The following is a 21,268-nucleotide window of genomic DNA, read 5'->3' as shown; positions in this document are numbered from 1 at the left end:
TCATGGATATTTACTTTATAACTCAAGCTATACTCCAGTATATTTTGTTGCATAAATTGTTCAGGCTTGGACACTGGAAGCTCTTTTAGTTGGCCCTTATATCCCTTTGACATACTTCCATCATTGTGGGTTTTTTTGTGTGTGTTTTTTAAAGCGTTTCCTTACTTTCTGGCACTGCAGAATGCTCTAGAGTTATGTCTTATATCTTCTGCCCCAGTTCTAGAATTAGCAATTTCTTCAAGTTCCTTTTATTGGAGAAAAGTAGAAACCAAGATCTAGCACTCCATGTGTTCATTGCTGTTTGGGTGTTAACTGCTTCTAGGCCCTTTGAACTGAGCAAGGAAATGTCTGTGTTTACAATTCCATGTAGATACAAATGTCTATAAGTAACTCTATATGTAACCATCTGTGTCTTTATTAAGCCAAACATGAGTTTATTCTGCTATCTCTAAGTAGGACTGCTAATGTATATGCAGTAAGGATAGGAGAGAAGAGACAGGACAGCTAAGAAAGAGAAGAGAGGAAGAGAATGGATAGTACAAACTACTGGATATAAGGATGTAACCCTAATTTCTGTCAATGTTTCTCTGTCTCTCCAAAAGGCAATTTTGAAAATTTATTCATTTAAGAAGATTTAAAAAAAATATATATATATGTAATTTAATCAAAAGATGATAAAATAAAGAATACCAATATTTGTGATTAATTGTTCTGAAGATGGTGTATCATAACATTACCCAAAGGATTTTTACTTTTTACATACTTTTTCTTTTTTTATGTTTTAAATGGGACTGTATATTGAAATGCAGGGAGAGACATACGGGCTGTAAAGTGAGAAGTAGAAAGGATGACAGAAAGAGAGGCGAATTGATTGATGGAATAGTGTTGCCACCTCATAGCCTTTCAGGATTTCTACTAAAGTATTTTGCATATGAATAAGGATAAATCATCTTGGTTATGGTCTCTATACAGTGATGGATTAGCTTTTCAGTAAGAGCTCTTATTACCTGGGTAAAATAGGGCAAGTTTCTCAACTTCTCTCTTAATGTTTTGATTGAAAAAAATGGGAATAGCAATGCCTATTTTACTGAGTTGTGAAGATTACATGAGATGAAGTTTCTAGAGGACCAACCATGGTGATTGGTGTAGAATAGAGAATTACCGGATACAGCTCCTGGTCTAATTTGTGTGCCAAGTGGCACTGAAAGGACCAGGGCTTTTCAGCATTTTTCTAGTATGTGTGTGGGAGGCTGGATTAATTCTAGGACTTGTCAAAGTTTGGGTGTGACTTATGTATCACCGCCATATGTGCTTCAAACTTACTGCCCAAGTGAAAAAAAAAAAAAGATGTTTGATTTGATGTAGTTTTACTGCATTTTAAGGAGATTTTATGAATGAGAAACTGAGCTTATATACATTTCAACACTAGAATTGTTTTAATGAGTTACCATTATACATTTAAAATTATTTGACTTGCTTTACAATCTCATAATTACAAACCAGGTCACATTATTTTATTCAGTTTTTTTTTGTTTTTGCAAATAAAGTTTTTTTTTTTTTATTTGTCACCATTAAAAGTCTGAATTTTAAACAGATTCTTAGAGTGGTAGTTCACATCTTATACCTCATTCGACTTTAACACCTGTCCCATCCCCAGTAGCATTTCCAAAACTATTACTTTCACTGGGAAGCTCCCTGAATTTTCCCAATTCAAACTGTGCTTCTTGAGCATTTTTACCTTTCTAATGACAGCATCACAGAGAAGATCGATTGGCAAGCCTTTTCTGGATCTTTCCCCGTGCTATCTGTAGTCCATTTATTGACTGCTTCTTTCAAATCATTTGCATCTCTCAGGTCATGATCTCCGTTGTCTCGATTTGGTGGTGAGCATAAGAGGTCTTCAGACTCTGATATGTTTTTTAGGTAAAACTAACCCCCGTTGAAACAAATAACCATCTGTCATCTTGACATCATCAACATGAGCTTGAATCATGATCTGCCATTTTTTTTTTTGACCGTGGAGCATTTTTGTCATGGTTCATGCAGTGAACATTCCAGTAATTAGGTTGAATTTTCTAAATGCAAACTTATCATTTTGCAGATTAGCAAGGCTCAGTTCAGAAACCTTTGAGGCCATCCCATCCATTTTGATCCCCTGGAGTCTCGTGACTAGTATTTTTCTGAAATTTCTTAAATTGACAAAGCTGGTGCTTTCGCATGAAACCACTCTTTGTTAGAAAATGGATCTAACTTTATTCTTGGTCCATTTTTTGCCACTTCTCATAAGGTGCTTCGCACTCCCTCCCCCCCCCCCCCGCACCCCCAACTGCCATGGTGCTGCTCAGAGAGCAAAAAGGGCGCATTGTTTAAATTTATTCTTTAGGTCAAGTCACTTAAACCCTTACTTGTCTGTTTATCACCACGTTGAGAATTATCCCTAAACTTCACCTCATTGTGTTAATTGAATATTCTGGAAAATCTGGGGCTATACTCAGACTGTAGAGTGGGGGTGGGGTGGGAACTGGCATTACATTGGCGCACTCCTGTGGTGGAATTCATTGCCAACAATGGGCTTTTTGGTTCCTGTCCAGGTTGCAAAGATGTTCCACCTGGCTACTAATACGTATTAGTTTCCTGTAGTATGGAAACAAATTGCCACAAATCTACAATGGCTCAGTTCTGTAGGTCAGGAGTGTAGGTTGTCTTGTCTGATTCCTCTTGTGTCTTAACAAGAGCAAGGTGTTTGCCAGTCTGGACTCTTTTCTGGAGCTTCTGGAGGGAAATGTGCTTCCAGGCTCATTCAGGTTGTTGGCAGAATTCATTTCCATGTGGCTTTAGATTGAGATCCTCCTTTCCTTGCTGCAGTTCATCCTCGGCTCCTAGGGGCTGCCTGCATTCCATGGTTTGGGATCCCCTGCTTTAGAGGCAGCCAGAGCGGCCTGAGTCCTTCTCACCCTTCAAGTCTGTCCAACTTCTCCTTCTGCCGCATCTCTCAGACTCTTCTGCCTCCTTCTTCTTTAAGGGCTTAGGTGATTATTAGGTTGAGTGCACCCAGATAATGCAAGACAATTTCCCTATTTTAAGATCCAAAACCTTAATCACATCTGGAAGTCTCTTTGGCCATGTAATGTAACGAAAAGATGATAAATGATAGATAATGAGAATAAAGAATGCCATATGTGTGAAGGTTCTAGAGATGAGGGAGTAGAAAGTAGGTTGTTTTGTTTGTTTTTTCTTTCTTTCCTTTTTTGTTTGTTTGTTTTGTGGTGGTGGTGGTGGGAGGCACCTTCCTTTGCCTACAACACCAGATTACAACTTTTTCTTGGTTCAATAAACCTAGACTCCACTGTTGGCCCCTAAAGTACAGCACCTCCCAGTCCAAAGGCATACCTGGCAATAGTCATATGTTCTGCTATATTGAGCTTTCTGTCTCCACAAGCCCTCAAATCCTGGTATGGGACACAGGTCACCAGCCTGGGTGCTCTCCTTCCTCAGCGTATATATTTTTATTTCAGAGATCTTGTTTTATATCCCTGCCACTAAGCTGCTGTCAGGAGGCCTCCTGGTTTGCTGTGAAAACATGTCCCTGGATACATTTTTCTAACTTCACTATTAAAGGAGTTGAGAAAGGGGTCTTGATCTGCTGCCCCCTAGAAGCCTCCTGCCTTTTTATGCAGATTTATTTACTTCTTCTGTAGAATCAGCTTTGAAGGACAGGGATGGAAACTCTCTTAGAGTTGATAAATGGATTAAATGAACCAGTATTCAGGAAGCAGAATGGTGAGGTGGTTCTGAGCATAAGCTCAGAAGTAAGAGCGCCTGGCTTCAGAGCCCATCTCTGTTGTTAAGGAGCTGGGTGACCTTTATATGTTGCATAACCTCTCCTTACCTCAGTTTCCTCATCTGTAAACTTCACTGGATTGTGGTGAGAATTAAATTAGTACATCTAAAATGGCACTAGACACATAAAAATCACATAAAGATGTTTATTGTTATAATTATTATTTGCATAAATACAAGGAGCAGAATAAGTGACAGTTAGAATATTGCTCTGGAATTAGGCTGCCTGAGCTTTCCTCCAACCTATAGCTGTTACTAGCTTTGTGTCTTTGGATATCTAAAAGTTACTAAAACTTTCTATACCTCAGATTCTTCATCTATAAAATGGGAACAATAATTGCTCTCATTTTGTGGTATTTTTGTTGGTGGTATTATGAGAAAATGAAAAAAAATTGTAAGAGCTCAATAAATTGTAGATTCAGTGCATGTGTTAAAATTGAAAAAACAATACTTATTGTGGGTTTCTTTTATTTGGGGAGGACTTGTTTTTTTATACCAGGGGTTAAGGCATAATAGGGATTTGGGATTTTTAGCCCCTATAATAATCCACCTTACTAAGAGTCTCAGAATTTGCTGTCCCACTGTGTAGCATGCCCAAGGTTTACACTTAAGGATTCAAGAGTACTTACAGGTATTTGCCTAACTCTAACTTTTAAGTTTGGTTTTTGCTGTCAGCTCCCATTTATTATTTGGTTAAATGTTGTTTTTGTATCTCATCTTCATTGGTCTTTGGAGATACCCATTATTTTCTTAGGAAGCTAGCACTGTTATAAAAATCATATGTATTGAAATTTATCTAAGACCGTAGTTACTAGAATAATTAATATACTGTTCTACTTAAAGCAGAAGTTGAGGCTAACATAATTTATAAGTCCTTCTCAATAGGTATTACTTTTTTTAGAAATTATTTCTATTCCTGATTACATAACTTGATTTACAAAATTGTATTTGGTGAACTATATATACTTTTCCATTTCTAAATAGTTCTGAAACATTTCTGCCTGTTCTGCCCCCATTATTCTTCACTGGGGGGATCCCATCATTCTTCACTGGGGGAGAAGGTAAAGGTGGAAAATAGAATAGGGTGGTAAGATTCATTGAGTATCCCTTTCTCATACATCACAGGTTTAAATTATTCATAGTTTGTGTTTTGAATTATTAATCATACTTACCCTGTAGATCACAATCTCATGTGGTGTATTTTTTGCTCTGCTCAATTCCAGTTTTGAGGAAAAACTTTTTTTTCTGTCAAATTATTGTTTTTTGTGGTGGTGGTAGTGGGTGGCACCTGCCTTTGCCTACAACCACCATATAAACATAGTGTGTCACCACAGTTGATCAAATTTATGTTGAGGCATGTAGTTTTTGGAAATTTTCTCAAGGTACTTTTGATTTTTCCCCTGATAACTATAACCTACAGAGACCAGGAATTAGACAAATACTGATGTGAGAAGTTGCAGAATGAATAAATTCTAACTTGTATCAAGTCGAGCAGCCATCTTTGAAGAACAGTTTCAGAGTATCTGTAATATGAGCCACACAAGAAAGAAATAGCTTTAACCCCTTGCAAAAAGCCTTTTCCATTCAGGTACTCTGTGTTTTTTGATTAGAGAGTTTAGTCCATTTACATTTAAAGTAATTATTGATATGTGTGTACTTATTGCTATTTTGTTCATTGTTTACTTGTTTTTATAGTTTCTCTGTTCCTTTTTTCTTCTCTTATTCTCTTCCTTTGTGGTTTGATGACTTCCTTTAGTGGTATACTTAACATTCTTTTCTCTTTATTGGTTATGTATTTATTATAGATTTTTGCTTTATGATTAGTTACCATGAGGTTTACACACACCACTTATTTCTATAATAGTCTGTTACCAGTTGTTAACAACTTAAGATTGCTCCCAGTCTAAGCCTCAATATTTCTCCCTCCCTCTGTATTTTACAATTTCAGTGTCACATTTTACTTGTGTATCCCAAGTAATTAATCCACTATCTTTACTGTATTTTTACTTTTGTAGTGAGATTTATTCTCTTGTAGGTTTTATTGTAAGTAGTGTGCTTCTTTTTTAGCCTAAAGAAGTCCCTTTAACTTTTCTTGTAAAGCCTTTTTAGTGGTTGTGAGCTCCTTTAGCTTTTGCTTATCTAAAAATATCTTTATCTCTTCTTCAGGTCTGAATGGTAACTTTCCTGGGTAGAGTATTTTTTATTGGGATTTTCTTTTCTTTAAGCACTTTGAATATGTCATGCGACTCCTTTCTGGTCTATAAGTTTCTGCTGCAAGCTCTGCTGATAGTCTTATGGGGATTCCCTTGTACATAACAAGTTGTTTTCCCTTACTGCATTCAATATTCTCTGCTTGTCTTTAAATTTTGACATTTTAATTACTGTGTGTCTCTGAGTCTCTTTGGGTTCATTGTGTTTGGAACTTCCTGGACTTTCTGCATCTGGCTGTTGGTTTCCTTCTCCAGGTTAGGGAAATTTTTAGCCATTATTTCTTAAAACAAGATTTTTGTGCCTTTCCCTCTCTCTTCTTCTGGGACCTCTAATATGAATGTAGTCCATGTAATTTTGTCCTATAAGCACAAGTGACTGATCCTTTCTTCTGTTTCATCTAGTCTGCTGGTGAACCCCTCTAATGTATTTTTCAGTTCAGTTATTTTACGGTATTCTTTAGCTCTGTGACATTTGTTTGGTACTTTCCTATATTTTTTATCTCGTTTTTGAAGTTCTCATTGTGTTCATCTGTTCTCCTCCACAGTCTGATGAGCATCTTTGTGACCATTATGTTGAACTCTTTATCAGTAAATTCTGTTTCATTAAGGTTTTTTTCCTGAAGTTTTATCTTGTTCTTTCATTTAGAATATATTTCTCTGTTTTTTTCAGTTTGCTGTTCAATTCTTGAAGGAGTGGCCTTGTGTAGGGAACAAACCTTGTCTTTCAGCTGTGCCCTAAATCTTTGTCTTATCTCAAACTTTTGTGCTTGTCCAAGCAGACTTTTATATGTTTAAATTTTTTTTAACGTTTATTTATTTTTAAGACAGAGAGAGAGCATGAACGGGGGAGGGTCAGAGAGAGGGAGACACAGAATCTGAAACAGGCTCCAGGCTGTGAGCTGTCAGCACAGAGCCCAACGCGGGGCTCGAACTCACGGACCATGAGATCATGACCTGAGCCGAAGTCGGCTGCTTAACCGACTGAGCCACCCAGGCACCCCTGTTTAAATTTTTTTTTAACATTTATTAATTTTGAGAGAGAGAGTGCCCACACACACAAGCAGGGCAGAGAGAGAGGGAGACACAGAATTTGAAGTAGGCTCTAGGCTCTGAGCTGTCAGCACAGAGCCCGACACAGGGCTCAAACTCACGAACCATGAGATCATGACCTGAGCCAAAGTCAAGCACTGAGCCACCCAGGTGCCCTGACCTTTTATATTTTTAATGGCTCTCAGTAGTTGAGGATATGCCAGGACCTGTCAGTGTCCTTAAGGGGAAGTTCTCAGCACCTAGATTCAGACTAACTGGAAGCCAGGTCATCAGGCAACAGTTTTTAAAGTGTGCAGATACATACAGTCCTGTGGGACTATAAACCTAAATCCCATTATGGTGGCAGTTATAGAAATTGGGGTTCTAGACAAGTGTAAGCTCTTTTATAGAAGATACTGGTGAGCTGCAGGAAGGCAGAGTACCAAGATAGCCTCTGTAACCTGAGTTTCTTAGAAATCTCTCTAAAGTCCACCAGGTATATGCCAAACCTGCCCCTCAGGCCAAAGCTTTAGGACAAACACAGGCTTCCTTCACCGAAAATCAGGGGTGTGCGTGAATCTGCTATCTTTGTAGTGCCCTGAGTGTGGCGGCCTGCCAACAACTATTTATCTGATTGCCACAATATCATAGGACCTAGAAAGGCAAGCTCCCCTGGCCACCAGAGCCTGGAAGTCAAGGGATGTCCACTGGGCAGTGACTGTAAAAACCATGGAGCCAGACGTAAAAACTAGGACACCAGCTCTGTGTAGAGCTTTTCCCCAACCCGCAAAGGAGACATTGGCACTCTGGAGCACAGCAGATACAGTTAACAAAGGTAGCTCCTGCCCTCCAAGGTCTCTGGAAAGGATTCGAATCAGCCCTTAGATGCTGCATGTTTAATTAGACGCCTGTACCTTAGGTCACAGCCACAATGATTACCTAATAGGCCCTATTCACAGAAAGACTGAGCTCCTGGGTCTGGTGCCTTTTGCTGTGCACTGGGGGAGGTAACTGTTTAAGAACTCTTTCTCTGTTGGTTGGAGTCTTGTGGGACTTAAAATCATAAACCCATGTGTATGCTACCTACAACAGACTCACTTTACATGTAAGGACACACCCAGACTGAAAGTGAAGGGATGGAATAAGATATACTATGTCAATGGAAACCAACAGAAAGCTGGAGTAGTTACATCATACATACTGAACTTTAAAGCAAAGACTGTAATAGACAAATGGGTGTTACATAATGATAAAGGGCTCAATCCAGCAGGAGGATATAACATTTGTAACTTTAACAAATGTAACTCTAACATTGTAACTATTTATGTACCCAGCATAGAAGCACTAAATATACAAAAGCAAATATTAATAGACTTAAAGGGAGAGATAGGCAGCATTACATACTAATGAGTTTAATACCCCATTGACATTAGTGGATAAATCATCCAGACAGGAAAAACAAGAAAACATTGCCCTGATATCAAAACCAGACAGGGGTGCCACAGGAAGAGAAATTACAGGCCAATATCCCTGAAGAACATAGATGCAAAAGTCCTCAACAATATATCAGCAAACTGAATTCAACAGTGCATTAAAAGGGATTATGTACCATGATAAAGTGGGATATTTATTCCAGGGATGCCAGGATGGTTCAACATCTGTAAATGAACTAGTGTGATACACCACATTAACAAATGGTAGGATAAAAATTATATGATCATCTCAAAATGCAGAAAAAGCATTTGAGAAAATTCACCTTCCATTTATGATTAAAAACTCTTAACAAAATGGGTATAGAGGGAATGTACCTTCATACAATAAGGACATATATGACAAAGCCACAACTAATATTGTTCTTTCAGGAACAAGACAAGGATGCCCATTCTTGTCACTGCTATTCAGCATAGTATTGGAAGTCCTCACTAGAATAATTAGGCAAGAAAAGGAAATAAAGGCATCTGAATTGAAAAGGAATTAACAAAACTGTCACTATTTGCAAATAGCATGATGTATTTGGAAAATCCTAAAGACTCCATCAAAAACCTATTAGTACTAATAAATGAATTAAGTTTCAGGATACAAAATCAGTACACAAAAATTCTGTTTGTTGTGTTTCAATACACTGATAATAAACTTTCAGACAAAGAAAATAATCCCATTTACATATTCATCAAAAATAATAAATTTCCTTGGATAAATTTAGTCAAGTAAGTGAAATATCTGTATGCTGAAAACTGTAAGATATTAATGAAAGAAATTGAAGAAGACAGAAATAAATGGAAAGATATACTCTGCTTATAGATTGGAAGACTCAATATTGTTAAAATGTCCATGCCAACCAAAGCAATCTATAGAATCTGTGCAATCTCTATCAAAATTCCAATGACATTTTTCAAAGAAATACAACACATAATCCTAAAATTTATATGTAACCACACACACACACACACACACACACACACACACACACACACAAAATCCCAAAATAGCCAAAGCAATTTTGAGATAGAATAAAACTGGAGGCATCATGCTCCCTGATTCAGACTGACAAAACTATAGTAAGTAAAACTGTATGGTATTGGCATAAAAACAGACCCATAAATCAAAGGAAAAGAATAAAGAGCCCAGAAATAAACACACCAATATATGGTCAATTAATTTACAGCAAAGGAGCTAAGAATATATTATTTGGAAAGGATAGTGTCTTCAATAAATGGTGTTGGGAAAACTGCACAGCCACATGCAAAGGAATGAAACTCGACCACCATTCTATAGCATACTCACAATTGAAACAAATTGAAGACTTGAATATAAGACCTGCAATCAGGAAGCTCTTAGAAGACAACATAAGGTGTAAGCTCCTTGACATAGGTCTTGGCAGTGATTATTATTGTTTTTAATCTGACACCAAAAGCCAAAGCAACAGGAAAAAATAAGTCAAGTGGGACTACATAATACTTAAAAACTTCTCCATAGCAAAGGAAACCATCAAGAAAATGAAAAGGCATCTTAATGGGATTAAATGTTTGCAAATCATAAATCTGATAAGGGGCTGATTCCAACATATATAAAGACCTCAAAAAAACCCTCAATAGTGAAAAACCAAACAATCGATTTAAAATGGGGGGGGGTGTTGAATCTGAATAGATATTTTTTTTCAAAGATTTACAAATAGCCAACAGGTACTTGAAAAAAAGCTGAACATAATTAGTCATTATGACTATGCAAATCAAAACCACAATGAGATACCACCTTATATCTATTAGAATGACTATTAAAAGGACAAGAAATAGCAAGTGTTAGCACGGATTTGGAAATATAAATAGTTTCTCCACTATGGAAACCAGTATGGAGTTTCCTCAAAAACTTTAAAGTAGAATTACCATTAACCCAGCAATTACATTTTTGGGTATTTATCCAAAGAAGACAAAAACACTAACTCAAAAAGATATGTACACCCCATGCTTGTTGCAGCATTATTTGCAATAGCCAAGATATTGAAACAACCTTAGTATCCATTGGTGAATGAATGGATAAACAAACTATTTTACACACACACAGATAATGGGATATTTCCACCCGTATAAAAGAATGAACTCTTGCCATTTGTGACAACACATATGGACCTTCAGGGCATTATACTGTGTGAAATAGGTCAGACAGATAAAGACAAATACCATGTGATCTCTCTAATTAAATAATAATAATAGGGGTGCCTGGGTTGCTCAGTCGGTGAAGCACCTGACTTTGGCTTAGGTCATGATCTCACAGTTTGTGAGTTCGAGCCCCATGTGGGGCTGTGTTGACAGCTCAGAGACTGGAGCCTGCTTCAGATTCTGTGTCTACCTCTCTGTCTCTGCCCCTCCTCCACTTGGGTGTGTTCTCTCTCTCAAAAATAAACATTAAAAAAACATTTTTTTTAAGTAAAAAAACCCCTCACAGATAGATTAGTTGTTGCTAGAGGTAGAGCGGATTAATGGGTAAAGAAATGGGCAAAGGAGATATAAATTTATTTTAAAAATAAAAAGCCTTTTTGTGTACTACTCATTTGTATTCATAACTTGAAATTGTTCATTGTAAAATACTTCCTTTGCCCAATTTTCAGATAAAATATTCTCATATATAAAGTGATAGAATAAGCAAATATTTAATTTGCAAGCCAGAAATGTGTTAACTGCTTCAATTCTCCTTGTCTTTTTTTTTTTTTTTAATTTTTTTTTCAACGTTTTTATTTATTTTTGGGACAGAGAGAGACAGAGCATGAGCGGGCGAGGGGCAGAGAGAGAGGGAGACACAGAATCGGAAACAGGCTCCAGGCTCTGAGCCATCAGCCCAGAGCCCGACGCGGGGCTCGAACTCACGGAACGCGAGATCGTGACCTGGCTGAAGTCGGACGCTTAACCGACTGCGCCACCCAGGCGCCCCTCTCCTTGTCTTTTTAAGTACAGGAAGGTAGAAATACTAACAAAAAGAAACTGCATAATAATCACTACAAATAATAAAAAAACTTATAACTTTCTTTGCTTAGCAGTTTGTTACTGAAAAACCTCCAGAAATTTTACTCTTGAAATTGCTAAAATACTTTTACTTTTTGATGATGTCACTCCACAGTAAGAATCATTATGATTTGTATGATTGACTATCTCATAAAAAATGTGAATTCTTTATATTTGACAGCTATTTCAAGTATTCCAACTCAAAATAAATTTAAAAAAATTCAATGTTCATTTATTTTTGAGAGAGAGAGCGGGGGAGGGGCAGAGAGAGAGGGAGACAGAGGATCTGAAGCAGGCTCCTCACTGACCGCACAGAGCCAGATGCAGGGCTCAGACCCACAAACGGAGAGATCATGACCTGAGCTGAAGTGGAATGCTTAGCCAGCTGAGCCACCCAGATGCCCCCAACTCAAAATTAATAGGGGAGACTCATCCCACAATCCTGGGGTTTATTTAGTGTGAAAGGAATATTTCTGATTGTTGGTTAGTAAGATGGAGTAAGGCAGATAAATAACTATTATCCTACACATTGTTTCACATTGAGAGTGTTTCAGTGTTCAAATTGTTCGAAATATATTTTCACCTGAAAATTTCTTACTTTGAGGAAAGAGTATGAACTGAAGGTAGGTGAGTGAATAGATGTGAACAAGATGATTTTAAAGTAAGTAGTTTCAATTATCTGTGAAAAGTTTAATTTTTTTTGTTTTGCTTTGCTTTTTGTTTAAAAAAAATTTTTTTTTAACGTTTATTTTGAGACAGAGACAGAGCATGAACGGGGGAGGGGCAGAGAGAGAGGGAGACACAGAATCGGAAACAGGCTCCAGGCTCTGAGCCATCCCCCCAGAGCCCGACGCGGGGCTCGAACTCACGGAACGTGAGATCGTGACCTGAGCTGAAGTCGGACGCTTAACCGACTGAGCCACCCAGGCGCCCCATGCTTTTTGTTTTTAAATATCATCTATAACATTCAGACAAGGCAGTACATAAATATTAGAAATAACCTATTTCTGTTTATATATTGCAGTATATACAGAATTTAAATCCTATATAAAGATATGAATTTGCAACTGGAGCCTCAATAGATAGAAAAATGCAAAAATATTGAGCATCACTAACAAATACACATGTATTTCTGTTTTCAGTAACAGTACTTGTTCAGGATAATGCAATAATAGATCTTTTATCTATTTTATCTTAATAAAAGCATTTTAATGAACTTTGGAAATTGAAACATTTCAATATCTGAACTTTCTCCCTTTCTGGTTCCCCTGGTCCAAGAATGAGACCCTGACTGGGCCCAACAGCCCCCTCAACTGAGGTTAGCAACATTGAGGGGATGTGTTACTGTAGATGGTTTCCATGTCCCAAGAGGTGCTCTTGTCTTCTGTCACTCTGTTGATAGCCACACCTGTATAGCTAAAAGGTCTGCCATGACCAACTCTGGATATAGTTTTCTTTTTTGGTGGGGAAGTCATGGTTGATGGCTGAAGCAGTCTGCTTCACATCAGTTTGTGTCCATGTCAAGAAAAATGACAAGTTCAATGTGTGGATGGGGAGACAGGAGGACTGAGGCATATATGTAGGCAGTCAGAGGTCAAAAGGAAACATCACCTTACCCCCACAGACCTTGGGCATTCCAGATTTTATCTGGTTTATCTGGTTTTATAGGTTTCTATGTTTCTGGGGGTTGGATGTCACTAGTTGCACCTTGTAGAGAGGCTCACCTTTGAAGAACACGCCAGGTAACATCTATGAGTGATCAAATGGGCATTTTGTGTTAAAGGACTGTAATGTGCTTGTGTGGGCATTATTGGAAGGTCACTAACATAACATTCTATTATCTTATCTGCAAGCTTATGTAATTCTTTTAGAAACTCTTATCGGTTTCATTATTTCTTCTTATGTATTGCTAACCTGCTGCGTCATTTAGCCACGAGACTTGAAGAACCAGAGTCTCTAACTCATGTTTCATCACGTAATGTTTTTTTGGGGTTATTTGTATTTGCTTTTTATGTTTCTAAAAAAAGCCTCTTTCAATTCTTGTATGTGTATAATAGGGTAGGTATAAAGAAATTTAAATGTCACTTTATAAAAAATGCTAATAGCCAGGGGAAAGAGGGTGACATGATCACTTATTACATTTGTGATGCTCATTTGATAAAAATTATCATTTGTTTGCAAGAGGTGCAGCTTTTCCTGGTTTTGAAACATAAGCTCCAGTTTGCTCCATTAGTCCTTATGGGACAGACTTTGTGATGTAGTAGGGTCAGCTCATCAACAGATTCTGTAAAACAGTATAACTTGATTTCTTTCTTTCACATTATGATTAAAGGCCAGTTTCAAAAAAAAATTTTGTGTGTGTAACATTCTGAAGGATATACAATTAATTCTCCTTTAAAATTTTTTGAGATCTAAAATTGACCTTACAGTACTATACCATAAGATTGACCTTCACTTACTATTTAGATAGTAGAAATTTTCACTTTGGATCAAGGCTGTCTGTCAGAAAGTTGTGTATTCCACATAACTTTGGCCCATCAGCAATTTGCCTTTTCTCAACTAACAGAATATTAGTACATCACTGGTTTGCAAGGAGAATGAAAAATAGCTTTATGATACCCTTTCCTAAAGCAGTTGTGTAATCCTAATCTATGCTATTACCATTATTAATACCTTTTAAAGTCTCTCCTATGTTTATCTTCCTTAGAAAACTTCAAACCCTCCAAGGCAAGGGATTGTGTTATGTTCTAGAAGTTTTGAGAACCTAGGAGAGTGCCTGGTTTGTGGCATGTGCTCAACAATTCTGTTGTGTAATAGAATAAATTAATGAAGGTAATTCTTTGAAAACTTTTACATGAAATTCCATAATCCCATTCATTCATTCTGTTTAACAGTGCATGCTATTTGGAAATTTTATTTTTGTTACTCTTTTGGCCCATTTCATCACCTGTATTCATTTGTGATAGGCAATATCTGATTCTTTATGTTCGAAATCAAGCAGTAGAGTGATGGACAGTTCAGGCTTTGGAGTCAGATTGGGGGGGTGAGTTGTAGCTCTGCCGCATTTTAAATATGGATTATTGAATATATTAACCTCACTTTTATTCCTGCATTTGTAGAATGGGTGTGAGGTAGAACCCACTTCACAAAGTGGTTTGTGAAGATTGACCATGTAAATAAAGTACTTAGCCTGGCACATAATTAGTGCTCGATGAAACAAGTTTTATCATAGTTGATATTCAGATAGTTGACTTTCCCTTCATGCTAAATAAGCCTACTTTCTTTAACCTGATTAATCAAAGTCTAGTTATCCAGTAGTTCAGTTCTCCTTAATTTTAGTTAGTTGAAGAAATGTTTATAGCCTAGGGAAAATGCAAGTAGTAGACTACTATCATCTAGTTAATAATGCCATCTGGTTGCTAGGTTAAATTGTGCCTTGTATTATTAATTATGGGAATTCCTGTTTTTTTGTTTTGTTTTTTTTTTTTGCTTTGATATCTTTAAAATGTTACACTTGTTGAAGAAATCAGATTTCTTTTTATTTCAGATTAAATTCATTTTGTGGTCATATGCAGAATTTCAGCAAATTTTATTTATAGACCTTTACATCCCCGTGGAGCTAAAATAAACAAAGTGAATTTTGCAAGATTGTGGTTTCAATACCCTGAATATCATTAAGTCCCAAAAATAAAGAGTGCTGGCTTAGATGTCAGAAGTCCTTCATTCTTATTTTTATTCCCTTGGTTATTAATTTGTGACCTTGGGCAAGCCATTTAACTTCACTCTTATTCATTTTTCTCATCTTTTCCTGCCTTCTCTACCTCACAGAATCTTCATGAGGCTGAAATGAGAAAATATTTGAGGATGGTAAAAACTGTAGAAATCTATGGTTCTTTTGTGTTAAGGCAGTGTTTTGTGATGTTAATTTTATACACAAGATCATAACGTAGTCTGAGGCAATGAAAACGTGTCTGTTCACCTGACTTTTTATACCAGATCAATGTCAGAAATATTCAGGAACTGCATTTAATGATTTTTTTTATAGTTTCCTTTGAAAGAAAACTTGCAGAGTCATCACATAATAGCTTGTTATTTGTGTCCCCTCCACAGAGTTTGCTGCTACTCAAGCATTGTGGTTCTTTTAGATGAAGGCCCAGCCTAAGTAAACGGGAAAGTCAGCAGATAGAGCTGCAGGAACTTTTTGAAAACAGCTGAACATACCAGTGTTTGTCCTTTTAGTCTGTGAGCCCAAAAGACCTCTGTTTCCTCAGCCGTGTTGATATTTACGTATGTTAACATAATTACTCCTAAATGGCCATGCAATGGCTGCATTGTTTCCTTTCTTGACAAGGACCTGGAGATTTTGAACCTTGAAGAATGCATTGCAGCCTGCGTATGGAGCTGTTTTCCTTTTAGCATTTCTTAGTTCTTAGGGTTCCACTGAGATCAAGTGGACGTGGAGTGTTATGGGCTAAATTTTGTGTCCCTCCAAAATTTGTATGTTCACTTCTTAACCTCTACGACCTGAGAATATGATTACATTTGGAGATAGGGCAGAGGTAACTAAGGGCCACCCATGTGGGGGGTGGTACTCCACTCTGACTGATGTCCTGAGAAGAGGATGAGATCTAGGGATGAGCTTGCACAGATGAAAGACCATGTGGAGACACTCAGAGAGGAGGCAGCCACCAACAAGTCAAGGAGAGAGGCCTCCAGAGATGCCAAGTCTACGACATCTTGATCTTGGACTTCCGGCCTTCAGAACAGTGAGAAAATTCTGTTGTGGAAGCCTCCCAGTCTGTGGTATTTTGTTGTGGCAGCTCTAGCAAACAAACAGATCCTGGATGCTGGGCGTTCTCCACTGAGAGTGTAAGAAACTCTACTAGGAGCCTTAAAAAGCCTCCATAATCCACGTATAAATAGAGTTTGAATTTGAATGTAGTAGAGGTTCACAGATTTTACAGTTTGTAAATTCATTTTTTTAAAAGGTAGAAGTGATGGCAAAGCTGCTTTTAGGCATAGAAAAGACAAAGAGGACAGTATTTGAGATGGTTTACTTGAAAGCTTACTTTTAGGGGCACCTGGGTGGCTCAGTTGGTTGAGCATCCAACTTCGTATCAGCTCATGTGGTGATCTCATGGTTTCATGGGTTCAAACCCCGTGTCAGGCCCTGGGCAGTGACTACATGGAGTGTGCTTCAGATTCTCTTTATCTCCTGCTCTCTCTGCCCCTCCCCTGCTTGCACTCTCTCTCTCAAAATAAATAAATAAACTTCAAGAAAAAAATGCTTTTACGCTTGGGATGCCTGGATGGCTCAGTTGGTTAAGCGTCCGACTTCGGCTCAGGTCGTGATCTCACGGTCTGTGCTGACAGCTCTGAGCCTGGAGCCTGCTTTGGATTCTGTCTCCCTCTGTCTCTGCCCCTCCCGTGCTTGTGCTGTCTCTCCTCTCTCTCTCTCTCTCTCTCTCTCTCTCTCTCTCTCTCTCTCTCTCTCTCTCTCTCTCTTAAAAATAAACCTTAAAAAATTAAAAAAAGCTTTTACTTCTTTCATAGTTTGATATACTTTTTTACTTTAAAATTATAGAGGAATTGATACACATGGCTTAACATTTCTTTAAGAAACATACCAAAGGTAAGTTCTTTTGGTGGTTTTTTTGTTGATTTTAAATCCTTACATTTCCCATATTAGCAACTGAAAACAAGTGTTTTGATGTTAATATAAATGAAATGCTCTAAATTACATATGAAATTTTGGTGTGGGGGGGGAATTCTCCACTTCCTTCATTAATGATTTATACTTGGCTTAATTTTGATTTTCAAATATTGAATCCTATTCATATACCTGTTCACTGAAATGGCCATTTTTAAAATACAATATTGATACTGTCTTTACACACATAGTGCTGTACAATTTTAAAATGCTTGCACATGCACAGCATCATCTAGTCCTCCAAAAATCTTTTGGGGTTAGCATTATTCTGTTAATTTTCCAGGAAATGATTCCCAGAGAGGTTAGGATACTTTCTCAGAGTCACACAGTGATTTCACAGATCCCATATTTTCTGAGTCCCCATCCAGAGTTCTTCCTCTGTTTCTTAGACACGGGGACACCAAGCCCCATGGACTGAGAGATGCTTTTTATGTGTGTGTGCACATGTGCCTGTTGTTTGTGTGTATTTCCCTTGTTTCTAGCTCTTCCCTTTGCTCTTCTGATAATTTTGTGGCAAGTATTTTACTATGTAGTGGTGATGTGCATGTTTTTTCTTTTGGTACTTGTATGCACATGTTCACATGTGTGTGTATGTTCAGTGATATCAAAATATAACTTGAAGCAGTGGAAAGATTTGTCATCTGTAAGCTTGGCTAGTAGGATGGGTGCAACTTCTGGCTGAAAGAAAAAAAAAAAAGATTTTAAGATGTCCATGGCTGTTACTTCATATTTTAGTGGATACCAGAATCTGTTTGTAATAGTTAAAGGCTAGGTCTCAAAATTTGTTTCTCTGGAAACACATCATTTGTAATCTTTAGCTCCTAAGGTAGACAACCTTTATGAGGGTTATGTGTTAGTATTCAGATCATTATTAAGCTAGCTCATTGTTCCTCAGGCCTAACACGAAATCCCTGTCTTTTCACGTTTCCTAGCAACTGACTCACACGTGGAGGATGCAGAAAGAAAGCCATCAGGGACTTGCTCTGCATTTCTCAAACAGCCTCTGAGAAATAGTACCCAGACTACATTGTTTCTCTTCATTGTTTCTAGTAAAAGCTTGCCTTTTATGTTCATTAGATTCTAAGAGAGAATAGTCATAGAGGATGAACATGAAAAATTGAGTAGTGATGATGAAATATCAAAGCCAGATTATTGGAAATTTTCATCATTAGTAATTTTTTTTATAGCCATTGCTATTTATGTGTATCTTGAAATGCTGGTTACTAAGGTAAGGAGATGAAATCAGTTCTGTTTTATACTTGAGAATTAAGGTAGTTATTATTATAAAGTTACTCCTCTTAGATGCCTAATAAGTACTTGTTCATAATTGTGAAATAAAATGCATCTTCAGTTTTTCATTTCCTTAAAGGAAGGGAGGACAGTGTACCCTAAATTTATTATATATTTATGTGTATGTAACTCTTTGTACACACACCTGTGTATTTTAAACCTTTAAACTGACAAATTGAAAAATGCTTTCTGAACTAAATGATACATTTCATTACATTTAAACAAAATGAACAAATAACTTCATCCCAATTTCTCTGTATGGAAATTGATAGTAATTTGGTGTTGAAGTTTTAGCACGTTTAAAATAGAAACTATGATTTTTATACTTTATTGTATTTTTATTTTCTTTTAATCTTACCATTTAATTTGGGTGGCCTAAAATGTAAAATACAATGACATTTACCTGTTAATAATACTAAGACATGTCTACTAGAAAAAAAGTGTCTTTCAGATGACAAGAATCTGAAGTTATGTCTCTTCTCTTAACTGTCCTTGTGCTGTTTGCTGTAACTGACCCTAGGAAAGGGGGCTGTGGAAGGAAAAGAGTGATGAGGGAAGAGAAAGCAAGAGGAAAATGGAAGGAAAGATGAAGCATGAGTTAAAAAAAAAAAAATGGTTGTGAGGGCACCTGGGTGGCTCCGTCAGTTAAGCATCTGACTTCAGCTCAGGTCATGATCTCATAGTCCATGAGTTTGAGCCCCACGTTGAGCTCTGTGCTGACAGCTCGGAGCCTGGAGCCTGTTTCGGATTCTGTGTCTCCCTCTTTCTCTGCCCCTCCCCTGCTCATGCTCTGTCTCTCTCTGTCTCAAAAATAGATAAAAACATTTAAAAAAATTAAAAATAAATGGTTGTGCCCACGGTGGGGCAGTGGGACTGAGTGGAGCTGCTACGTCTTTCTCCCTACCACCTCTGTGAAAGTAGTGTTCTGCTGTTACTTTGCCAGGAATGAGCGTGTTTACCAGCCAGCACCCGCCAGGGTGCACTGGTGCTCTCCATGCAATACCCAGCATGAAGAAAGAATACAGGTAGAAAACATAATCGTGTGGGTCCTTGAGCATGAGTTGAGCACATTGTTTTCATGTCAAATGAAGACTTGGGCTAGATCAGTTCTTTCCTAAAAGCCAGTCTGGGGGCCTGTGCTGATCCATAGAGTTTTCTTGGGTTTTTAGCCAGCTTAAAAAACTAAGTATTTTATAGCTGGTTCATAATTTAGTCTTCATGGGGTTCAGACTTTTTAAATTTTTATTTTTTTTAATATTAAAAAAAATTGTTTATTTATTTATTTATTTATTTATTTATTTATTTATTTATTTATTTATTTTGAGAGAGAGAGTGTGTGTATAAGCAGGGAAGGGGCAGAGAGAAAGACAGAATCCCAAGCAGGCTCTGCACCATCAGCACAGAGCATGATGTGGGGCTTTAACTCATGAACTGTGAGATCATGACCTGAGCCAGGATCAAGAGTCACATGCTTAACTGTGCCACCCAGGTACCCCTAAATTCTTTTTTCTGTTTTTTTTTTCCTACTCACTGAATCCAACTGTACTGTGTACATCTGCTCTTTCTCATGGGAAAGCAGAGTTCTCAAATTCTGTTCCCCACTTAAAAAATTTTTTTTGTCATGTTTTCATTATTTTTTGAGAGAGAGAGAGAGGGAGAGAAGGAGAGAGAGTGGGAGAGAGAGAGAGAGAAATCAGAGTTCTCAAATTCTGTTCCCCACTTAAAAAAATTTTTTTGTCGTGTTTTCATTATTTTTTGAGAGAGAGGGAGAGAGAGAGAGAGAGGGAGAGAAGGAGAGAGAGTGAAGGAAAGAAAGCGAGGGTGGGGCAGAGAGGGAGACAGAGGATCCAAAGTGGGCTTGGCGCTGATAGGCTGACAGCACTGAGCCCAGTATGGGACTCGGATGCTAAACCAACTAAGCCACCCAGGCACCTACCCCCCTCCATTTTTTACGTCAGTTTCATATCTGAATTAAGACTTCGCCCTTCACCTCAGATGAGCTAAGTGGCATTGTTGTCCAGCCAAATGATAGCTGTTTATGTCACTTGGTTGCTTTGCCTTACCCCTACCCTCTTCCATTTCCCACCTTTCAATCCCACGGCCCTTAAGTCTCCACTTCTCCCTATTTCCTGCTTAAATATACACAGGGGGCTGGTTAGTAAGGATACTTCATAAATGCATGCCTAGCTAGGTAGACAATGAGATGTTGTTGGCCTTTTCCATTCATGCGGGTACTTCCTATCTTTATGGGTGATTTTCCTGATCCCTATCTGTAGCCTTGAAATCTGAGGAGAGCCACCCCTGTCTTCTCACATGCACTTCTCTAAAATATATGTTACTTTATTGCTCCTTGGTCCACCACTGCTTTGGACACAGTTCAGGGACAAAAAAGAAATGTCCTACTCGCTATGATACTAGTTTTTCACACATGAAAAAATTAGGCTGCCTAATATTCATTCTTTGTAAGTACTGCTCCTTAGAGTAAAATCTTACTGCTCTAAATTCCCCCCCCTTTTTTTTAATGAAATGGTCACAGTAGATGATAGTTGGTTTATTTTTGTTTCTGATGGAAAAAAAAAATGAAAACTGCTAGTGTCTTATAGCTCACAATACTGACTTGGTAAGTCCAAATATTCTTTAGACATCATTTTCCTCTTTGGTTTCGATTTTGCTTAAGATCTGAATGAGGTACA

General features: G+C 37.7%; 1 protein-coding gene and 1 pseudogene across 1 annotated transcript in view; one reads left to right on the top strand and one right to left on the bottom strand.

The window, feature by feature from the left end:
• Positions 1-21,268, top strand: part of SLC2A13 (solute carrier family 2 member 13) — a 377,212-nt gene that overhangs the window by 111,361 nt on the left and 244,583 nt on the right. The window lies entirely within an intron of this gene.
• On the bottom strand, positions 1,626-2,284 carry LOC115518028 (annotated as a pseudogene).

The sequence above is a fragment of the Lynx canadensis genome, chromosome B4 (genome assembly GCF_007474595.2).
Source record: "Lynx canadensis isolate LIC74 chromosome B4, mLynCan4.pri.v2, whole genome shotgun sequence".
NCBI classification, from domain to species: Eukaryota; Metazoa; Chordata; class Mammalia; order Carnivora; family Felidae; genus Lynx; species Lynx canadensis.
The sequence above is the reverse complement of the archived record's forward strand: the minus strand, read 5'-3'. Positions and strand labels throughout refer to the sequence as shown.